The sequence below is a fragment of the Lolium perenne genome, chromosome 7 (genome assembly GCF_019359855.2).
Source record: "Lolium perenne isolate Kyuss_39 chromosome 7, Kyuss_2.0, whole genome shotgun sequence".
NCBI classification, from domain to species: domain Eukaryota; kingdom Viridiplantae; phylum Streptophyta; class Magnoliopsida; order Poales; family Poaceae; genus Lolium; species Lolium perenne.
In genome coordinates this window covers 191,608,754-191,630,703 of record NC_067250.2, presented here as the reverse complement: position 1 = coordinate 191,630,703, position 21,950 = coordinate 191,608,754, and positions in this window count along the sequence as shown.

The following is a 21,950-nucleotide window of genomic DNA, read 5'->3' as shown; positions in this document are numbered from 1 at the left end:
GGCACCGAGGTGGCTCCCTCCAAGACAGTCAAGCACGGCACGGGCGACGATGCGGTGGACGTCCCCAATCCTGCTTACACCCAATGGTGGACGATCGACCAACGGGTGCTTGGGCTCCTCCTCGGTTCCATGGAGTCGGAGATCGCGTGTCAGCTCATAGGCTGCACAACCGCCGCCGCCGTGTGGAGAGCCGTCCACACCATGTACGGCGCGCAGAGCCGCGCCAATGTCCGCCATCTGCGTCGGCAACTTACGACGCTGCGTAAGGACGACCTCACCGCCTGCCAGTACATGCACAAGATGAAGGCCATCGCCGACACCTTGGCAATCGTCGGCGCACCCGTCTCCAACGACCTGGTCGACTACATCATCACCGGCCTCGGCAAACCCTTCAACGCCATCGCCGGTCATCTTACCATGGGGAACCGCTCTGTCCCCTACGCCGAGTTCTACTCCGGCATCCTCTCGTTTGACTCCATGCAGGCTCAGCAGGCGCAGGACGACGAGTGGACTTCTGCGGCTCATGCCGCTTCCCGGGCTGGCTCCTACTCCAACAACAGCCGGCCGCGTGCTCAAGACTACTCCCCCGTTCAGTCCGGCGGGGGGTGCCCTTCTGGGAACTCCTACCAGCAGGGTCAAGGCCGTAACGACCAGCAGCAGTCTGGTGGCTATGGCAACGGTGGTAACCAGTCCAACGGCCAAAACTCTGGCCGTTGTGGCAAGAAGCAGCGTCCGCAGTGCCAACTCTGCGGATACTGGGGGCATGACGCGTTTGATTGCAAGAACCGCTTCAACCAGGACTTTACTCGCAACAACAACAGCCGGCGTTCTGGAAACGCCGCTTCCATGACCTCCAACAACAATCTCCCGCCATGGCTGATGGATTCCGGGGCAACAGATCACATCACCAATGATCTTGAGCGCCTCCACGTGCACGAGCGCTACAACGGCAAGGACAATGTTCAAGTGGCTAACGGTAAAGGTTTGTCTATTTCACATATTGGTCATTCTACTTTAGCCGGTTCCTCTATCCATTTGAAAAATATCCTTCACGTACCTGAAATTAGCCAGCACCTTCTTTCTGTGTACCGTCTTGTTGCTGATAATCTTGTGCTTGTGGAATTTCATCGTGACTTTTTCTTTGTTAAGGACAAGGTCACGAGGAGAATTCTTCTTCACGGTAGGAGTAAGGGGGGCCTATATCCAGTACCAGTTAATCGAGCGTCAGCTTCATTTTCATCTCGCCATGCTAGCTCCAGTGTCAAGGTCTCGCCGTCCCAGTGGCACCAACGTCTTGGTCATCCGTCCAATAATATAGTTCAGACAATTGTTAAAAATCATAGTTTGCCTGTGTTAGATTCAGACAAGTCTTCCTCTATTTGTGATGCATGTCAGTGTGGCAAGAGCCATCAGTTATCATATACTGCTTCTGAACGTGTTTCTACTATGTCTCTTGAATTAATTCATTCGGATGTTTGGGGACCTGCTATTGCTTCTTCTGGTGGCTATACATACTATGTTAGTTTTGTTGATGACTATTCTCTCTTCTGTTGGATATATCTCCTGAAACATAAGTCTGATGTCGAGCAAGTTTTCTATACTTTTCAGGCTCATGTTGAACGTCTCCTCAATGGAAAAATCAAAGTTGTCCAGTCTGATTGGGGTGTTGAGTATCACCGCCTTTATCGCTATTTTCAGCGTGTTGGCATCTCTCATAGGGTGTCTTGTCCTCATACCTCTCAGCAGAACGGTGTTGCTAAACGCAAACATCGCCATCTTGTTGAAACTGGTCTCGCTCTCCTTGCTCACTCATCCCTACCTCTGCGGTTCTGGGATGAATCTTTCTTGACTTCATGTTATTTAATTAATCGCATGCCTACACCTGTCTTGAATAAGGAGACGCCTATGTTCCGGCTTCTTCACATCCAGCCTAACTATGATTTCCTTCGTATTTACGGCTGTGCTTGCTGGTCTAGCCTCCGCAAATATAATGCACATAAGCTTGCGTTTCGGTCCAAACTTTGTGTGTTCTTAGGCTATAGTGCTATGCATAAGGGGTATAAGTGTTTAGATCGGTCTACTGGTCACATCTACATCTCTCGCGATGTCGTCTTTGATGAATTTGTCTTTCCCTATGCCACTCCCGGTGCTAAGATAGATCTTCCCTCCTTATATGAGGCCATTACCTATCCGTCATCTGAACCGGCTACTAGTGACCATATGCGAAAATATGACTTGTCTTACCTTACTAGTGACATTCCTGCTGTAGCCTCTGTTGATGCTGTGCAGGTTTCGTCCAATCTTGCCGCTTCAGATGCCGGCGTTGCGCCCGTGATCGACGTCCCCAGCACAACCGCAATCGACGTGCATGGCATGGGCACGCCGTCCCATGCGCCCGACACCGCTTTGTCGCCTCCCGAGTGGCAGCCATCAACGACCCAGGGCCCGTCACCGCCCGACTCGCCCACGCCTGCTGCCTCGCCTGGCGCGCCTGGTGCCTCGCCCGCGCCTGCTGCCTCGCCTGGCACGCCTGGTGACTCGCCCGCTGATACGTCTCCGACGTATCGATAATTTCTTATGTTCCATGCCACATTATTGATGATATCTACATGTTTTATGCATACTTTATGTCATATTTATGCATTTTCCGGCACTAACCTATTAACGAGATGCCGAAGAGCCAGTTGCTATTTTCTGCTGTTTTTGGTTTCAGAAATCCTAGTAAGGAAATATTCTCGGAATTGGACGAAATCAACGCCCAGGGGCCTATTTTTCCACGAAGCTTCCAGAAGACCGGAGGACTTACGAAGTGGGGCCACGAGGCGCCGCCACACTAGGGCGGCGCGGCCCAGGCCTTGGCCGCGCGGCCCTGTTGTGTGGGGCCCTCGTGTGGCCCCCTGACCTGCCCTTCCGCCTACATATAGTCTTCGTCGCGAAACCCCCAGTACCGAGAGCCACGATACGGAAAACCTTACTGAGACGCCGCCGCCGCCAATCCCATCTCGGGGGATTCAGGAAATCGCCTCCGGCACCCTGCCGGAGAGGGGAATCATCTCCCGGAGGACTCTTCACCGCCATGATCGCCTCCGGAGTGATGAGTGAGTAGTTCACCCCTGGACTATGGGTCCATAGCAGTAGCTAGATGGTCGTCTTCTCCTTATGTGCTTCATTGTCGGATCTTGTGAGCTGCCTAACATGATCAAGATCATCTATCTGTAATGCTATATGTTGTGTTTGTCGGGATCCGATGGATAGAGAATACTATGTTATGTTGATTATCAATCTATTACCTATGTGTTGTTTATGATCTTGCATGCTCTCCGTTATTAGTAGAGGCTCTGGCCAAGTTTTTACTCTTAACTCCAAGAGGGAGTATTTATGCTCGATAGTGGGTTCATGCCTCCATTAAATCTGGGACAGTGACAGAAAGTTCTAAGGTTGTGGATGTGCTGTTGCCACTAGGGATAAAACATTGATTCTATGTCCGAGGATGTAGTTATTGATTACATTACGCACCATACTTAATGCAATTGTCTGTTGTTTGCAACTTAATACTGGAAGGGGTTCGGATGATAACCTGAAGGTGGACTTTTTAGGCATAGATGCATGCTGGATAGCGGTCTATGTACTTTGTCGTAATGCCCAATTAAATCTCACTATATTCATCATATCATGTATGTGCATGGTCATGCCCTCTCTATTTGTCAATTGCCCGACTGTAATTTGTTCACCCAACATGCTATTTATCTTATGGGAGAGACACCTCTAGTGAACTGTGGACCCCGGTCCTATTCTTTTACATTGAATACAATCTGCTGCAATACTTGTTCTTTACTGTTCTTCGCAAACAATCATCCTCCACACAATACAGTTAATCCTTTGTTCACAGCAAGCCGGTGAGATTGACAACCTCGCTGTTACGTTGGGGCAAAGTACTTTGGTTGTGTTGTGCAGGTTCCACGTTGGCGCCGGAATCCCTGGTGTTGCGCCGCACTACACTTCGCCGCCATCAACCTTCAACGTGCTTCTTGGCTCCTCCTGGTTCGATAAACCTTGGTTTCTTTCTGAGGGAAAACTTGCTACTGTCTACATCACACCTTCCTCTTGGGGTTCCCAACGGACGTGTGTTAATTGCACACATCAAGCTCTTTTTTTGCGCCGTTGCCGGGGAGATCAAGACACGCTGCAAGGGGAGTCTCCACAATCCAATCTCTTTACTTTGTTTTTGTCTTCTTTATTTTATTTACTTTCTTGTTTGCTGCATTATATCAAAACACAAAAAAATTAGTTGCTAGCTTTACTTTATTTACTGTCTTGTTCTCTATATCAAAAACACAAAAAAATTAGTTACTTGCATTTACTTTATTTACTTTTTGTTTATTTCATCATGTTTCCTCCTAAGTACACTCTAAAAGACATACCGGTAGGACGTGGGTCTATAATTGGGAGAGATAATATAGAAGATTTTTTCACTTATGTTAGTACCACTGAAGATTTTGAAGATAGACACTTGGTAGAACTTGCTCCTACTTATGAAATTGCTGCTGCTTCTTTAGTTCACATGTTGGAAACTAAATTTGTTAATCTTAATCCTATAATCCAACACATGTTTCTCACACTTGGTGATATGGAAGAAGGGGAAAAGAAATATTTTGTTTTAGAAACCCTTCTTAAAGAATTTGGTGGTGTAGCAAGAGAGGCTAGAAAGGTCTTTATTAAATACGATATGCTTGGTTCTTACACCAACTTTGCTAGTACCCTTAAAAAGATGGACATTGATAGGATAAAGTACACTAATGATGTTAATGATGTAGGGGATATTAAGACATCAATACCTTGCAAGCTCGCAGGAATGTTCGAGGCACTAGAAAAGAATTATGATTGGATTGTTCCTGAAAATTTGTTTGATGAGAATAGCAAGCCTAAGAGTAATGAAAAAGGAGCCTCTGAAACTTACATAGATAAGATAACATGCATTGTTGAGGCAACTCCCAACGCCCAAGGTAATGTTGATACTGCATCTCTCGATAATACTTGATACACACTTTCTGCGTCTAGCTGAAAGGCGTTAAAGAAAAGCGCTTATGGGAGACAACCCATGTTTTTACTACAGTACTTTATTTTATATTTGAGTCTTGGAAGTTGTTTACTACTGTAGCAACCTCTCCTTATCTTAGTTTTGTGCATTGTTGTGCCAAGTAAAGTCGTTGATAGTAAGGTTCATACTAGATTTGGATTACTGCGCAGAAACAGATTTCTTTGCTGTCACCAATTTGGGCCTAATTCTCTGTAGGTAACTCAGAAAATTATGCCAATTTACGTGAGTGATCCTCAGATATGTACGCAACTTTCATTCAATTTGGGCATTTTCATCTGAGCAAGTCTGTTGCCACTTTAAAATTCATCTCTACGAACTGTTCTGTTTTGACAGATTCTGCCTTTTATTTCGCATTGCCTCTTTTGCTATGTTGGATGAATTTCTTTGTTCCATTAATGTCCAGTAGCTTTGTGCAATGTCCAGAAGTGCTAAGAATGATTATGTCACCTCTGAACATGTAAATTTTTATTGTGCACTAACCCTCTAATGAGTTGTTTCGAGTTTGGTGTGGAGGAAGTTTTCAAGGATCAAGAGAGGGAGATGATACAATATGATCAAGGAGAGTGAAAGCTCTAAGCTTGGGGATGCCCCGGTGGTTCACCCCTGCATATTTTAAGAAGACTCAAGCGTCTAAGCTTGGGGATGCCCAAGGCATCCCCTTCTTCATCGACAACATTATCAGGTTCCTCCCCTGAAACTATATTTTTATTCCATCACATCTTATGTGCTTTGCTTGGAGCGTCGGTTTGTTTTTGTTTTTGTTTGAATAAAATGGATCCTAGCATTCATTGTGTGGGAGAGAGACACGCTCCACTGTTGCATATGGACAATATATCCTTAGGCTTTACTCATAATATTCATGGCGAAGGTTGAATCTTCTTCGTTAAATTGTTATATGGTTGGAATCGGGAAATGCTACATGTAGTAATTCTAAAATGTCTTGAATAATTTGATACTTGGCAATTGTTGTGCTCATGTTTAAGCTCTTGAATCATATACTTTGCACCTATTAATGAAGAAATACATAGAGCTTGCTAAAATTTGGTTTGCATAATTGGTCTCTCTAAAGTCTAGATAATTTCTAGTATTGAGTTTTGAACAACAAGGAAGACGGTGTAGAGTCTTATAATGTTTACAATATGTCTTTTATGTAAGTTTTGCTGCACCGGTTCATCCTTGTGTTTGTTTCAAATAACTTTGCTAGCCTAAACCTTGTATCGAGAGGGAATACTTCTCATGCATCCAAAATCCTTGAGCCAATAACCATGCCATTTGTGTCCACCATACTTACCTACTACATGGTATTTCTCCGCCATTCCAAAGTAAATTGCTTGAGTGCTACCTTAAAAATTTCCATTCTTTACCTTTACAATATATAGCTCATGGGACAAAATAGCTTAAAAACTATCGTGGTGAAGAATATGTACTTACGTGTCTTATTTCTTAGTAAGTTGCTTGTTGAGCGGTAACCATGCTTCTGGGGACGCCATCAACTACTCTTTGTTGAATATCATGTGAGTTGCTATGCATGTTCGTCTTGTCTGAAGTAAGGGCGGTTTTCACAATCAAATGGTTTGAGTATGCATACTGTTAGAGAAGAACATTGGGCCGCTAATTAAAGCCATGAATCATGGTGGAAGTTTCAGTTTGGACATAAAACCTCAATCTCTTATGAGAATATTAACTGTTGTTGAATGCTTAAGCATTAAAAGAGGAGTCCATTATCTGTTGTCTATGTTGTCCCGGTATGGGTGTCTAAGTTGAAGAATGATCAAAAGCGAGAAATCCAATGCGAACTTTCTCCTTAGACCCTTGTACAGGCGGCATAGAGGTACCCCTTTGTGACACTTGGTTGAAACATATGTCATGCAATGATAATCCGTGTTAATCCAAGCTAATTAGGACAAGGTGCGGGCACTATTAGTACACTATGCATGAGGCTTGCAACTTGTAAGATATAATTTACATAACACATATGCTTTATTACTACCGTTGACAAAATTGTTTCTTATTTTCAAAACCAAAGCTCTAGCACAAATATAGCAATCAATGCTTCCCTCTGCGAAGGGCCTTTATTTTACTTTTATGTTGAGTTAGTTCACCTATCTCTTTCCACCTCAAGAAGCAAACACTTGTGTGAACTGTGCATTGATTCCTACATACTTGCATATTGCACTTGTTATATTACTTTACATTGACAATATCCATGAGATATACATGTTATAAGTTGAAAGCAACCGCTGAAACTCAATCTTCCTTTGTGTTGCTTCAATACCTTTACTTTGATTTATTGCTTTATGAGTTAACTCTTATGCAAGACTTATTGATTTTTGTCTTGAAAGTACTATTCATGAAAAGTCTTTGCTTTATGATTCATTTGTTTACTCATGTCATTACCATTGTTTTGATCGCTGCATTCATTACATATGCTTACAATAGTATGATCAAGGTTATGATGGCATGTCACTCCAGAAATTATCTTTGTTATCGTTTACCTGCTCGGGACGAGCAGGAACTAAGCTTGGGGATGCTGATACGTCTCCGACGTATCGATAATTTCTTATGTTCCATGCCACATTATTGATGATATCTACATGTTTTATGCATACTTTATGTCATATTTATGCATTTTCCGGCACTAACCTATTAACGAGATGCCGAAGAGCCAGTTGTTGTTTTCTGCTGTTTTTGGTTTCAGAAATCCTAGTAAGGAAATATTCTCGGAATTGGACGAAATCAACGCCCAGGGGCCTATTTTTCCACGAAGCTTCCAGAAGACCGGAGGACTTACGAATTGGGGCCACGAGGCGCCGCCACACTAGGGCGGCGCGGCCCAGGCCTTGGCCGCACGGCCCTGTTGTGTGGGGCCCTCGTGTGGCCCCCTGACCTGCCCTTCCGCCTACATATAGTCTTCGTCGCGAAACCCCCAGTACCGAGAGCCACGATACGGAAAACCTTACTGAGACGCCGCCGCCGCCAATCCCATCTCGGGGGAGTCAGGAAATCTAATCCGGCACCCTGCCGGAGAGGGGAATCATCTCCCGGAGGACTCTTCACCGCCATGATCGCCTCCGGAGTGATGAGTGAGTAGTTCACCCCTGGACTATGGGTCCATAGCAGTAGCTAGATGGTCGTCTTCTCCTTATGTGCTTCATTGTCGGATCTTGTGAGCTGCCTAACATGATCAAGATCATCTATCTGTAATGCTATATGTTGTGTTTGTCGGGATCCGATGGATAGAGAATACTATGTTATGTTGATTATCAATCTATTACCTATGTGTTGTTTATGATCTTGCATGCTCTCCGTTATTAGTAGAGGCTCTGGCCAAGTTTTTATTCTTAACTCCAAGAGGGAGTATTTATGCTCGATAGTGGGTTCATGCCTCCATTAAATCTGGGACAAAGGATGTAAAGTTCTAAGGTTGTGGATGTGCTGTTGCCACTAGGGATAAAACATTGATGCTATGTCCGAGGATGTAGTTATTGATTACATTACGCACCATACTTAATGCAATTGTCTGTTGTTTGCAACTTAATACTGGAAGGGGTTCGGATGATAACCTGAAGGTGGACTTTTTAGGCATAGATGCATGCTGGATAGCGGTCTATGTACTTTGTCGTAATGCCCAATTAAATCTCACTATATTCATCATATCATGTATGTGCATGGTCATGCCCTCTCTATTTGTCAATTGCCCGATTGTAATTTGTTCACCCAACATGCTATTTATCTTATGGGAGAGACACCTCTAGTGAACTGTGGACCCTGGTCCTATTCTTTTACATTGAATACAATCTGCTGCAATACTTGTTCTTTACTGTTCTTCGCAAACAATCATCCTCCACACAATACGGTTAATCCTTTGTTCACAGCAAGCCGGTGAGATTGACAACCTCGCTGTTACGTTGGGGCAAAGTACTTTGGTTGTGTTGTGCAGGTTTCACGTTGGCGCCGGAATCCCTGGTGTTGCGCCGCACTACACTTCGCCGCCATCAACCTTCAACGTGCTTCTTGGCTCCTCCTGGTTCGATAAACCTTGGTTTCTTTCTGAGGGAAAACTTGCTACTGTCTGTATCACACCTTCCTCTTTGGGTTCCCAACGGACGTGTGTTAATTGCACGCATCACCCGCGTCTGCTGCCTCGCCTGGCGCATCTTCGTCTGGTGATTCACCTGCTGCGCCTCCGTCTAGCCTGTCTCATGCACCGACTCACACTATGGTTACTCGTTGATGTCTACGCACGCTTCTATTCCTGTAGACAGTGTTGGGCCTCCAAGAGCAGAGGTTTGTAGAACAGTAGCAAGTTTCCCTTAAGTGAATCACCCAAGGTTTATCGAACTCAGGGAGGTAGAGGTCAAAGATATCCTTCTCAAGCAACCCTGCAATTAAGATACAAGAAGTCTCTTGTGTCCCCAACACACCTAATACACTTGTCAGATGTATAGGTGCACTAGTTCGGCGAAGAGATAGTGAAATACAAGTACTATGGATGATTATAAGTAACAATTGCAATCTGAAATAAAAATGGCAGCAAGCGAACATGTAGCAGAACTTGTTGGAAACGGTGTTTCAATGCTTAGAAACAAGGCCTAAGGATCATACTTTCACTAGTGGACACTCTCAACAATGATCACATAATTGGATAAATAAATGCTACTCTTAAACACTCTCTTGTTGGATAACAAACACCATTCATTGTGTAGGGCTACAAGAGCACCCTCAAGCCGGAGTAAACAAGCTCCACAACATCCGGAGTTCATATTAAAGTAACCTCTAGAGTGCATAATAGACCGTTGCAATTTAGACCGAGTACTAACATAGCATACACACTGTCAACAATAGCTATAAAAGGGGGAATAGATCACATCAATACTATCATAGTAATAGTTAACTTCATAATCTACAAGAGATTACAATCATAACCTACGCCAAGTACTACATGATGCACACACTGTCAACTTTACATCATGGAGGAGGAATAGACCACTTTAATAACATCACTAGAGTAGCACATAGATTAATAGTGATACAAAGCTCATGATCACATAAAGATCACACCATGGGAGAGAGATGAACCACATACCTACCGGTAGAGCCCTCAGCCTCGGGGGAGAACTACTCCCTCCTCATCATGGGAGATAGCAACGGCGATGAAGATGGCGGTGGTGTCGATGGAGATGACTCCGGGGGCAATTCCCCGTCCCGGCGGCGTGCCGAAACAGAGACTTCTATCCCCCAAAACGGAGTTTCGCGATGGCGGCGGCGTCCCTGGAGTCTTTCTGGAGTTTCATCAATTGTTGTAGGGTTTTCACGTCACGAGAGATTATATAGGCTAAGAGACGGAGTAAGGGGGTGCCTGGGGGGCCCACCCCATAGGGCGGCGCGCCCCCCTCCTAGGACGCGCCCCAGTGTGGTGTGGGGGCCCTGGGCCTCCTCTCCGGCTCCCCTTCGGTGTTCTGGTCCGTCTCGGTGAAATAAGATGTTTGGCTTTTGTTTCGTTGAATTCCGAGAATATTGCCCGAACAGCCTTTCTGGAACCAAAAACAGCAGAAAATAGGAACTAGCACCTCGGCATCTTGTTAATAGGTTAGTTCCGGAAAATGCATAAAATCATTATAAAGTGTGAGCAAAACATGTAGGTATTGTCATAAAACTAGCATGGAACATCAGAAATTATAGATACGTTGGAGACGTATCAAGCATCCCCAAGCTTAGTTCCTACTCGCCCTCGAGTAGGTAAACGATAACAAGGATAATTTCTGAAGTGACATGCTACTATCATAATCTTGATCAATACTATTGTAAAGCATAAGAGATGAATGAAGTGATTCGAAGCAATGGTAAAGACAATGACTAAACAACTGAATCATATAGGAAAGACTTTTCAGGAAAAGTACTTTCAAGACAAGCATCAATAAGACTTGCATAGGAGTTAACTCATAAAGCAATAAATTCTTAGTAGAAAGTTTTGAAGCAACACAAAGGAAGATATAAGTTTCAGCAGTTGCTTTCAACTTCAACATGTATAAGTAATATGATGAGTGCACATAAGCAAGTATGTAGGAATCAATGCACACAGTTGACACAAGTGTTTGCTTCTAAGATAGAAGGAAGTAGGTAAACTGACTCAACATAAAGTAAAAGAAAGGCCCTTCGCAGAGGGAAGCATGGATTACTATTTTTGTGCTAGAGCTTTTATTTTGAAAACATAGAAACAATTTTGTCAACGGTAGTAATAATTTATATGTGTTATGCATAAGACATCCTATAAGTTGCAAGCCTCATGCATAGAATACCAATAGTGCTCGCACCTTGTCCTAATTAGCTTGGATATCCATGGATTATCATTGCATTACATATGTTTCAACCAAGTGTCACAAAGGGGTACCTCCATGCCGCCTGTACAAAGGTCCAAGGAGATAGATCGCATTTGATTTCTCGTTTTTGATAGATCTCAACTAAGGACATCCATACCGGGACAACATAGAAAACAGATAATGGACTCCTCTTTAATGCATAAGCATTCAACAACAGATAATATTCTCATAAGAGATTGATGATTAATATCCAAACTGAACTTCCACCATGATACATGGCTTCGGTTAGCGGCCCAATGTTCTTCTCTAACAATATGCATACTCAAACCATTTGATCATGATAAATCACCCTTACTTCAGACAAGACGAACATGCATAGCAACTCACATGATATTCAATAAAAGTGTAATAGTTGATGGCGTCCCCAGAAACATGGTTACCGCTCAACAAGCAACTTATAAGAAATAAGATACATAAGCTACATATTCTTTACCACAATAGTTTTTAAGGCTATTTTCCCATGAGCTATATATTGCAAAGACAAGGAATTAAATTTTAAAGGTAGCACTCAAGAAATTTACTTTGGAATGGCAGAGAAATACCACATAGTAGGTAGGTATGGTGGACACAAATGGCATAGGTTTTGGCTCAAGGTTTTGGATGCACGAGAAGAATTTCCTCTCAGTACAAGGCTTTGGCTAGCAAGGTTGTTTGAAGCAAACACAAGTATGAACCGGTACAGCAAAACTTACGTAAGAACATATTGCAAGCCTTATAAGACTCTACACTGTCTTCCTTGTTGTTCAAACACTTCACCAGAAAATATCTAGACTTTTAGAGAGACCAATCATGCAAACCAAATTTCAACAAGCTCTATGGTAGTTCTTCATTAATAGGTGCAAAGTACATGATGCAAGAGCTTAAACATGATCTATTGAGCAAAACAATTGCCAAGTATCGAATTATTCAAGACCATATACCAATTACCACATGAAGCATTTTCTGTTTCCAACGAAATAACAATGAACGAAGCAGTTTCAACCTTCGCCATGAACATTAAAAGTAACGCTAAGAACACCAGTGTTCATATGAACGAGCGGAGCATGTCTCTCTCCAATACAAGGAATGCTAGGATCCAATTTTATTCAAACAAAAACAAAAACAAAAACAAACAGACGCTCCAAGTAAAGCACATAAGATGTGACGGAATAAAAATATAGTTTCACTAGAGGTGACCTGATAAGTTGTCGATGAAGAAGGGGATGCCTTGGGCATCCCCAAGCTTAGATGCTTGAGTCTTCTTGAAATATGCAAGGATGAACCACGGGGGCATCCCCAAGCTTAGACTTTTCACTCTTCTTGATCATATTGTATCATCCTCCTCTCTTGATCCTTGAAAACTTCCTCCACACCAAACTCAAAACAAACTCATTAGAGGGTTAGTGCATAATCAAAAATTCACATATTCAGAGGTGACATAATCATTCTTAACACTTCTGGACATTGCCCAAAGCTACTGAAAGTTAATGGAACAAAGAAATCCATTCAACATAGCAAAAGAGGCAATGCGAAATAAAAAGGCAGAATCTGTCAAAACAGAATAGTCCGTAAAGACGAATTTTTTAGAGGCACTTAACTTGCTCAGATGAAAAATCTCAAATTGAATGAAAGTTGCGTACATATCTGAGGATCACACTGCGAAAATTGGCAGATTTTTCTGAGTTACCTACAGAAAGGCCTACTCAAATTCGTGACAGCTAGAAATCTGTTTCTGCGCAGTAATCCAAATCTAGTATCAACCTTACTATCAAAGACTTTACTTGGCACAACAATGCAATAAAATAAAGATAAGGAGAGGTTGCTACAGTAGTAACAACTTCCAAGACACAACAAAACAGTATCAAAATAAAAACATGGGTTATCTTCCAAGAAGTGCTTTCTTTATAGCCATTAAGATGGGCTTAGTAATTTTAATGATGCTCGCGCAAGAAATAAGAGTTGAAGCAAAGCAGAGCATCAAAAGCAAATAAGAAACACTTTTAAGTCTAACCCACTTCCTATGAAAAGGAATCTTGTAAGTAAACAAGTCATGTAAGCATAATGCAACAAGCATAGAAAGGCAACGCAAGCGCAACTTCAAGATTCTCAACATAAAGAGGGGAAACTTAATATTATTAAGATGCATATAAGCATGTTTCCCTCTCTCATAATAACTTTCAGTAGCATCATGAACAAACTCAACAATATAACTATCACATGAAACATTCTTATCATGAGCTACATGCATAAAATTCATCACCATAATCATCATATATATGAGGCATATTGTAATCATAATTAATTTTCTCCTCAATAGTAGGTGGACTGAAAATATGATAGTCATCATTGTAATCATCATATATAGGAGGTAAAGTATCATCAAAGTAAATTTTCTCCTCCATGCTTGGGGGACTAAAAATATCATGCTCCTCAAAACTAGCCCCCCCAAGCTTAGAATTTTCCATAGCATTAGCAACAATGGTGTTCAAAGCATTCATACTAATAACATTGCCATTAGCATGCATATAAAGTTCCATAGGTTTTTTAATTTTCTCTTCAAACACATCATATCCTAACTCAAGATAAATACTATAAAGATCTCTAATATTTTTGTTGTTTTCCATTAAGCCTAACTAGTGAAAATAAAAAACAAGAGACAAAAAGATAAAATTGCAGAATCTAAAGGAGATAGCTTCGAGCACTCACACACCGGCAACAGTGCTAGGAAATAGCTTAGTAGTCGGAGGATGTGAATACCTTTTACTTTACCTCCCCGGCAACAGCGCCAGAAAATAGCTTGATGTCTACACACGCTTCTATTCCTATAGACAGTGTTGGGCCTCCAAGAGTAGAGGTTTGTAAAACAGCAGCAAGTTTCCCATAAGTGAATCACCCAAGGTTTATCGAACTCAGGGAGGTAGAGGTAAAGATATCCCTCTTAGCAACCCTGCAATTAAGATACAAGAAGTCTCTTGTGTCCCCAACACACCTAATACACTTGTCAGATGTATAGGTGCACTAGTTCGGCGAAGAGATAGTGAAATACAAGTAATATGGATGATTATAAGTAACAATTGCAATCTGAAATAAAAATGGCAGCAAGCGAACATGTAGCAGAACTTGTTGGAAACGGTGTTTCAATGCTTAGAAACAAGGCTTAAGGATCATACTTTCACTAGTGGACACTCTCAACAATGATCACATAATTGGATAAATAAATGCTACTCTTAAACACTCTCTTGTTGGATAACAAACACCATTCATTGTGTAGGGCTACAAGAGCACCCTCAAGCCGGAGTAAACAAGCTCCACAACATCCAGAGTTCATATTAAAGTAACCTCTAGAGTGCATAATAGACCGTTGCAATTTAGACCGAGTACTAACATAGCATACACACTGTCAACAATAGCTATGAAAGGGGGAATAGATCACATCAATACTATCATAGTAATAGTTAACTTCATAATCTACAAGAGATTACAATCATAACCTACGCCAAGTACTACATGATGCACACACTGTCAACTTTACATCATGGAGGAGGAATAGACCACTTTAATAACATCACTAGAGTAGCACATAGATTAATAGTGATACAAAGCTCATGATCACACTACTAGGAAACAGCTTATTAGTGGCGCACCACTTTTGGCTATCAGTGGCGCACCACTAGTGCGCCACTATTATCACGCCACTGCTAACTGTTAGCAGTGGCGCACCACTAGTGCGCCATTGGTAAGGCAGATAACAGTGGCGCACCACGTAGTGCGCCAGAGCTAGCAGATTTAGATGCGCCACTAAGTGTCCTATACGGTGCGCCACTAAAACCTATACGGTGCGCCACAGTTAGCAAGTTACGAAAGAAACAAAAAGGTTGCAGCGTGTGCCTGTTCTGCATTTAATGTTATTGTTTTCTGAACGGGATTGACAGAAACGGTGCTCGTATTACTCAACCGGTGGTACAATATTACATCAATATCTCTATAGAAAAAGAAAAAGGTAACACGAGGCTGTAAATTACAAGCAGGACCCCAAAACTCTGGAAGAAAAAGCAATCCAGTCCCCTGGTCCTCCGCCGCTTCTGGGAGACCTCCAAGTCCGGGCGCCTCCCGCCGCCTCTCGCACGACGTCGCCGGAGCACGCCGGCTTCCTGCAGGCCACCGAGCTGCTCGTTTCCGACGTCGCCTTCCGTCGGCCATGCGTGGGCGCTGCTCCGAGGGGCACACCTCGCCGCCTCCTTCCGCGTTGACTCCGGCTCGGTGGAGCTCGTCGGCGGGGATCCGGGGCTCACGCCGGCGGGGAACTTGCGGGCGGCCTTGGCGTACTTGGAGAGCGTGAGGAAGAGGGACGCGGTGAGGCGCACACGACGGTCGCTGGGGGAGGACTCAAATCGCCGAAGTAGGGGTCCCTCTCGAGCGGCGTGCCAAGAAGTGGGAGGCTGTGAGCGGCGGTGACCAAGGCGTCGCCGTCCGTGAAGGACGGGATGGCGAGCGCGAACTCCAGACAAAGAATCAGAGGGAGCGGCGGCAGGGTCGGCGGGTAGCACCGCGCGGCGGCAAGCCATGAGCGACACACGGAGCGGAACCTGACGCGATCGACGGCGGAGGGTATCTTGCAGAGCACAGCGCCGATGATCTCCGGGGGCAATTCCGACCACAACGACGCCCCTGCAAACAGACACGGTTTAGAAAAGCGGCATTTTACCGAGGACCAAGAACGCAAGAAACGCAACCACCGCGGAGAGAACCGCCGGGGATACGAAGAGAGGAAGGGGGCGGGGGGAGATGAGCTCACCTGGGGCGGCGCACGCTCTGGTAGCCATGGCCGTCTTCGGGGAAGGCGCGCTCAACCCAGCACCTAGATCTTCGGTTTGGGGACGGGGGAGCGGCAGGCTGCTGCTCCCGGGGTGTTGGTGCCTGGGCGATGAGCTGTGGGGGAGCGGCGAGGAGGGCTGGGAGGAGGCGGCGAAGGGGTGCTAGTGCCTGCTGCAACTTGGCCCCCGCGAGTGCGGCCGCCAGATCTATGAACGTGGAGGCGGGGGACACGAGCACCAACGCCTGGTCCTCGAGCGCTTCGTTGGCCTGGGCGTGCGCCCTGAGGGCCACGTCGTCGGCCACGCTCCCTGACCGACCACCCCCGCCGCCGCGGTCAAAGCAGCAGAACGACGGCAGCCACACCACAACGCCATCAGTTGGCTGCTTCGGATAAGAAAGAGCTGGGTGCGGTGGGTGGGGGAAGATAGAGATGGTGGGTGGGCGTGTGGTGGCGCATGTGCCTGGTAGGGCACGTGGGACGGTTTGTGGGAGGTGTTGGATTGATGGGTAGTGGCGCACTAAATATTAGTGCGCTATTGATATCTCATGTACAGCCGGTTTTGGACTTACTAGTGGAGCACCGTATTTTAGGTGCGCCATTGCTAACTCAGATAGTAGTGGCGCATTAGTAAGAGGTGCGTCACTGCTAAGTTTGGGCATGGATTGGATTTGACAGACCTTTAGTGGTGGCGCACCAGAAAATCAGTGCGCCACTACTATATTTGTATCAGTGGAGCACCACTTTTTGGTGCGCCACTGCTAACTAGCAGTGGCGCACCAAAATAGGTGTGCGCCACTGCGCACCAAAATAGGTGTGCGCCACTGACACCATTCTTACGGCTAGGCCTTTTTCTAGTAGTGTCACATAAATATCACACCATCGGAGAGAGAGATGAACCACATAGCTACCGGTAGAGCCATCAGCCTCGGGGGAGAACTACTCCCTCCTCATCATGGGAGACAGCAACGGCGATGAAGATGGCGGTGGTGTCGATGGAGATGACTCCGGGGGCAATTCCCCATCCCGGCGGCGTGCCGGAACAGAGACTTCTGTCCCCCGAAACGGAGTTTCGCGATGGCGGCGGCGTCCCTGGAGTCTTTCTGGAGTTTCATCAATTGTTGTAGGGTTTTCACGTCACGAGAGATTATATAGGCGAAGAGGCGGCGCAAGGGGGTGCCTGGGGGGCCCACCCCATAGGGTGGCGCGCCCCCCTCCTAGGCCGCGCCCCAGTGTGGTGTGGGGGCCCTGGGCCTCCTCTCCGGCTCCCCTTCGTTGTTCTGGTCCGTCTCGGTGAAATAGGATGTTTGACTTTTGTTTCGTCGAATTCCGAGAATATTACCCGAACAGCCTTTCTGGAACCAAAAACAGCAGAAAACAGGAACTGGCACCTCGGCATCTTGTTAATAGGTTAGTTCCGGAAAATGCATAAAATCATTATAAAGTGTGAGCAAAACATGTAGGTATTGTCATAAAACTAGCATGGAACATCAAAAATTATAGATACGTTTGTAGGATAACGTAGCATAGAAAACAAAAATTTTCCTACCGCGAACACGAAATCCAAGCCAAGATGCAATCTAGAAGACGGTAGCAACGAGGGGATTATCGAGTCTCACCCTTGAAGAGATTCCAAAGCCTACAAGATGAGGCTCTTGTTGCTGCGGTAGACGATCACTTGCCGCTTGCAAAAGCGCGTAGAAGATCTTAATCACGGCGCCACGAACGGGCAGCACCTCCGTACTCGGTCACACGTTCGGTTGTTGATGAAGACGACGTCCACCTCCCCGTTCCAGCGGGCAGCGGAAGTAGTAGCTCCTCTTGAATCCGACAGCATGACGGCGTGGTGTCGGTGGTGGTGGAGAAATCCGGTGGAGCTTCGCTAAGCGTGCGGGATGTGGTGGAGGAGAGAGGGCCGCTAGGGTTTGGGAGAGGAGGGCGCCGGCCACTAAGGGGTGCGGCCACCTTGTGGTCTTTGGGTGGCCGGCCCCCCTCCCCTTGGCCCCTCATTATATAGGTGGAAGCCCCAAGTGTTGGACTACAAGTCTCCGAATAAGACCCGAACCAAAAACCTTCCATGTGATAGGGAAACCTACCCAAGGTGAGAATCCCACTTGGGTGGGATTCCCCCCTTCCATGTGAGGGGGTGGCCGGCCCCCATAGGGGAGTCCACTTGGGACTCCTCCCCCTTAGGGTTGGCCGGCCATGGGAGGTGGAGTCCCTCCGGGACTCCGCCTTCCTTAGTGGTTTCTTCCGGACTTTTCTAGAACCTTCTAGAACCTTCCATAGAACCTTCCGGATCATTTTAAATCACATAAAATGACTTCCTATATATGAATCTTATTCTCCGGATCATTCCGGAACTCCTCGTGATGTCCGGGATCTCATCCGGGACTTCGAACAAATATTCGAACTCCATTCCATATTCAAATTCTACCATTTCAACATCCAACTTTAAGTGTGTCACCCTACGGTTCGCGAACTATGCGGACATGGTTGAGTACTCACTCCGACCAATAACCAATAGCGGGATCTGGAGATCCATAATGGCTCCCACATATTCAACGATGACTTAGTGATCGAATGAACCATTCACATACGATACCAATTCCCTTTGTCACTCGATATTTTACTTGTCCGAGGTTTGATCATCGGTATCACTCTATACCTTGTTCAACCTCGTCTCCTGACAAGTACTCTTTACTCGTACCGTGGTATGTGGTCTCTTATGAACTTATTCATATGCTTGCAAGACATTAGACGACATTCCACCGAGAGGGCCCAGAGTATATCTATCCGTCATCGGGATGGACAAATCCCACTGTTGATCAATATGCCTCAACTCATACTTTCCGGATACTTAATCCCACCTTTATAACCACCCATTTACGCAGTGGCGTTTGATGTAATCAAAGTACCTTTTCAGTATAAGTGATTTATATGATCTCATGGTCATAAGGACTAGGTAACTATGTATCGAAAGCTTATAGCAAATAACTTAATGACGTGATCTTATGCTACGCTTAAATGGGTGTGTCCATTACATCATTCATATAATGATATAACCTTGTCATTAATAACATCCAATGTTCATGATTATGAAACTAATCATCTATTAATCAACAAGCTAGTTAAGAGGCTTACTAGGGACTTATTTGTTTGTTTACATAACACACATGTATCAATGTTTCGGTTAATACAATTATAGCATGGTATATAAACATTTATCATAAACATAAAGATATATAATAACCACTTTTATTATTGCCTCTTGGGCATATCTCCAACAGTCTCCCACTTGCACTAGAGTCAATAATCTAGATTACATTGTAAGGTACCTAACACCCATGGCATTCTGGTGTTGGTCATGCTTTGCCCTAGGGAGAGCTTTAGTCAATGGATCTACTACATTCAGATCAGTGTGTACTTTGCAAATCTTTACTTCTCCATCTTCGATGTACTCGCGAATCGAATGATAACGCAGCTTGATATGCTTCAGCCTCTTGTGTGACCTTGGTTCTTGTGCATTGGCGATGGCACCCATGTTGTCACAGTAGATGACTAGTGGGTCCAATGCACTAGGAACCACACCGAGCTCTATAATGAACCTCTTCATCCATACCGCTTCGATGAAGCCTCCGAAGCCGCTATGTACTCCGATTCTGTTGAGGATTTCGCCACCGTGCACCGCTTCGAGCTTGCCCACCATCGCAGCACCATTCAATATAAACACGTACCCAGACTGTGACTTAGAGTCATCAGGATCAGTGTTCCAACTTGCATCGGTGTAACTTGTTACAACGAGCTCTTGGTCACCTCCATAACAAAGAAACATATCCTTAGTTCTTTTCAAGTACTTCAGGATATTCTTGACCGCTGTCCAGTGTTCCATTCCTGGATCACTTTGATATCTGCTAGTCAAACTAACAACATGTGCTATATCCGGTCTTGTACATAGCATGGCATACATGATAGAGCCTACTGCCGAGGCATAGGGGATTTGACTCATCCTTTCTCTTTCTTCTGCCGTAGCCGGACCTTGAGTCTTACTCAAGACCTTGCCTGGTAACATAGGTAAGAATCCTTTCTTACTTTCGTCCATTCTAAACTTCTTTAGAATCTTGTCCAGATATGTACTCTGTGATAGCCCTATTAGACGTCTTGATCTATCTCTATAAATCTTGATGCCTAATATATATGATGCTTCACCAAGGTCTTTCATTGAAAAACTATTATTCAAATAACCCTTTACACTGCTTAATAGTTCTATATCATTCCCAATCAATAATATGTCATCTACATATAATATCAGGAATGCTACAGAGCTCCCACTCACTTTCTTGTAAATACAGGCCTCTCCATGACACTGTATAAACCCGAAGTCTTTGATCACCTTATCAAAATGTCGGTTCCAACTTCTCGATGCTTGCTTCAGTCCATAGATTGAACGCTGAAGTTTGTATACTTTGTCAGCATTTTTAGGATCGACAAAACCTTTGGGTTGTACCATATACAACTCTTCCTCAATGTCTCCATTAAGGAACGCCGTTTTGACATCCATCTGCCAAATCTCATAATCGAAAAATGCAGCTATTGCTAACAAAATCCTCACAGATTTTAGCTTCGCTACAGGTGAGAAAGTCTCATCATAGTCAACACCTTGAATTTGTCGGAAACCCTTTGCGACAAGTCGAGCTTTATAGACAGTAATATTACCATCAGCATCTGTTTTTCTCTTGAAGATCCATTTATTCTCGACAGCCTTTCGGCTATCAGGTAAGTCTACCAAAGTCCATACTTTGTTATCATACATGGATCCCATTTCGGATTTCATGGCTTCTTGCCATTTGTTGGAATCTGGGCTCATCATCGCTTCTTCATACGTCGCAGGGTCTTCATCATTGTTATCCACAATCATGACATTTAGACAAGGATCATACCATTCAGGAGTGGCACGTTCCCTTGTCGATCTGCGAGGTTCAGTAGTTGTCTCATTTGAAGTTTCATGATCATTATCATTAGCTTCCTCTGTTGTCTGTGTAGGCGGCACAGGAACATCTTCCGGTACTGCGCTATTCTGATCAACGAGCAGAGATTCTTCATTCTCATCGAGTTCTACTTTTCTTCCAGTCACTTCTTTAGTGAGAAATTCTTTCTCAAGAAAGGTTCCGTTCTTAGTGATACGTCCCAAACGTATCTATAATTTCTTATGTTCCATGCCACATTATTGATGATATCTACATATTTTATACACATTATATGTCGTATTTATGCATTTTCCGGCGCTAACCTATTAACAAGATGCCGAAGAGCCAGTTGCTATTTTCTGCTGTTTTTGGTTTCAGAAATCCTACAAAGGAAATATTCTCGGAATTGGACAAAATCAACGCCCAGGGTCTTATTTTTGCACGAAGCTTCTAGAAGACCGAGGGGGAAAGGAAGTGGGGCCACGAGGCGCCGCCACACTAGGGCGACGCGGCCCAGGTCTAGGCCGCGCGGCCCTAGCGTGTGGGGCCCTCGTGTGGCCCCCCGCGTTGCCCTTCCGCCTACTTAAAGCCTTCGTCGCGAAACCCCCAGTACCGAGAGCCACGATACGGAAAACCTTACTGAGACGCCGCCGCCGCCAATCCCATCTCGGGATTACGGAGATCGCCTCCGGCACCCTGCCGGAGAGGGGAAT